This window comes from Nicotiana sylvestris, chromosome 9, assembly GCF_000393655.2.
Source record: "Nicotiana sylvestris chromosome 9, ASM39365v2, whole genome shotgun sequence".
NCBI lineage: Eukaryota > Viridiplantae > Streptophyta > Magnoliopsida > Solanales > Solanaceae > Nicotiana > Nicotiana sylvestris.
Genome location: NC_091065.1, coordinates 170,997,857 through 171,000,937, shown reverse-complemented (window position 1 = coordinate 171,000,937; position 3,081 = coordinate 170,997,857).

Genomic DNA, 3,081 nt, shown 5'->3' with positions numbered 1-3,081 from the left:
CTTCTGGATGTGTGAGTTCTTTACCGGCCAACATTCAGTTCCATATAACATGGCAGGCCTAACCACTGCTCTATAAAACTTACCTTTTAGTAACGGTGACACTTTCTTGTCACACAAGACTCCCGACGCTAACCTCCACTTCATCCACCCCACCCCTATACGGTGTGTGACATCCTCGTCAATCTCCCCGATCCCCTGAATAACTGATCCAAGGTACTTGAAACTACCCCTCTTGGGAATGACTTGAGAGTCAAGCCTCACTTCAACTCCCGCTTCCGTCGGCTCAACTCCAAATTTGCACTCGAGGTATTACGTCTTTGTCCTGCTCAACTTGAAACCTTTAGACTCAAGAGCATGTCTCCAAACCTCTAGCCTCTCGTTGACGCCGCCTCGTGTCTCGTCAATTAGAATAATGTCATCAGCAAATAGCATGCACCATGACACCTCCCCTTGAATATGATGAGTCAGTGCATCCATCACCAGGGCAAATAGGAATGGGCTGAGCGCAGACCCTTGGTGCAACCCCGTAATAACTGGAAAGTGTTCAGAGTCGCCTCCTACTGTCCTAACCCGAGTCTTAGCTCCAGCATACATGTCTTTAATCACCCTAATATAGTCAACCGGGACCCATTTATCCTCTAAGCAGCTCCATAAGACCTCCCTAGGAACCCTATCGTACGCTTTCTCCAGATCAATAAACACCATGTGGAGATCCTTCTTCCTATCCCTGTACTGTTCCACCATCCTCCTAATAAGGTGGATAGCTTCTGTGGTAGATCGCCCCGGCATGAACCCGAACTGGTTGTCTGAAATCGACACCGTCCTTCGCACTCTCATTTCTACCACTCTCTCCTAAACTTTCATGGTATGACTTAGTAATTTGATGCCCCTATAGTTGTTACAGCTCTGGACATCACCTTTGTTCTTATACAACGGGACCATTGTACTCCACTTCCACTCTTCAGACATCCTATTAGTCTTGAATATAACACTAAACAATGCAGTAAGCCATTCCAAGCCTGCTCTACCCACACACCTCCACAGTTCAACCGGAATTTCGTCTGGCCCGGTAGGTTTGTCCCTTCTCATCTTACACATTGCCTACATGACTTCATCGATCTCAATGTTCCTACAATTACTTAATTCATGGAGACTGTCGGCATTCCTCAATTCCCCAAGTATAATATCCTGATCCCCTTCTTCACTTAGAAGTTTATGAAAGTAGATCTGTCATCTCCTCTTAATCTGGTCATCTCCCATCAAAACTTTGTCGTCATCATCTTTTATGCACCTCACTTGGTCCAGATCCCGAGTCACTCTCCATCCGAGCAAATTAAAAGAAAACGGAAAAAGATGACTAATTTGACAAGCACATACATTTAATAACTTAGTCAAAGCACATAAGATTTAAATTGGTTATATGTGTTGACTCTTCAATAATAGGCAAGTGGCGAAGCCACGTGCAACCAAGAAATTTATTTGTTGCAAAACTATATTGTGTAAATAGGATAAAAATAAAATTTATCTATTTATCTATACATGTGTAAAATTTTGAATCCCGAAATACAAGTTTAAATTTATTTGTTTTTTAAATTTTGTTGTCAAAAATTCTAGTTCCACCACATATATATATATATATTGAAGAGTTGTTATTTTGGGGAACATTGATCCAAGTTTGAAGATGAAATCCTCCAATAAAGACATTGACCTTCAGGATAGCAAAATCTCCACTTGTCCACCTCATGTTTTTTTAGATCTCCAAAAACTCGTTGATCTTTTCTGATTTCGTCATGATTTCTCTCAATCCCGATATGGACGTTTGCCATAATATTATGGAAAAGGAAGGTCATATAATGGAGTTTTTTATTTTATTGAAAAAATAAAACAAAAATATAATTTTGTGTAAAAGGACGGTTGTATATAATATCGCAGCCATTATTGATTTAATTTACACTTTTTTTAATTCTCCAATAGCTAAGAAGCAGTTATCTTTCGACGTGCACTATATCATTTATTATTTCATTCTTTTTCTTTCTCTTTGCTATCCCATTCACTGAGCTGTCAGTTATCATTTATATATGTTCAAAATGTTGGCTAAGTGTAAATTAGTTGAGATAGTTACACAAATCACCTTAAATCTAAGGAGCCGAGTGAATGGGTTGGTTTAGAGGAAAGATGAAATGGTTTTCTAGCCACTTAAACTTGTCGGGGTTTTAAAAGTCGATACATAAACTTATAACTTTCCCATTTGAACACTCGAACTTATTTTTTCCATAACTAATAAATACATTTGACCATTGACCATACCCATGTGGCGTCAGTTGGTCCTAATCAGCAGTCCGCGTGAGGAACACGACGCACAGGAGCGTGAAACCCCCCTTCCCAATGCCCAACAGTACAAAATGGGTTGTGTTTAATTGTGTTCTTATTTATTCCTTTTAAAATACCCCCTTCCTCCATTTTTAAAAATTTGAAGCTCCATTTTCATTTTTTTTTCATTTTTTCGGACCGTGAAAATGGTGGAAAGTTGTATATTTTGTCATTGTAGAGTTGAAGCTAAGTTTTGAACTTCCCCTTCCAAGTTCGTTGAACTCCTTGAACCCATTAGTGGCATCTTTCAACTCTGAGAGTCCGAAAACCTGAGCTTCCCCTGGACACGGTGACATTGACATAGGAGGATGAGGGTCGGTATTTGCATCAGTTTCCTTCTCAGGCTTGCGAATACATGAGGTGAATTGGTTCTTTCCACCTTGTTTAGTTCTGCTGCCTATCATGCGGATTAACAAACATAATCCAACTAAACATAACAAGAAACCCAAAGCAGAAGACCCGACTATGAGCACTAGTTGACGCAATTGATGCTGATGCTTCATCATTTTCGAGTTTTGAAGCCTGCAAACATCCGAACAAGAGCTATTCTGGTAAAGAGAGCAAGGAGTACATACCCTGTCTGCATTTTCAGTACAAGAACTAGAAGGGAAGAATCCTTCAGAACAATTCACCCCACAAGGTGAACAAATCTTTAGATCTTTCCTAACACACAAATTTATCAAATCAGGCTCATTCAAAAGGCTTGCATTG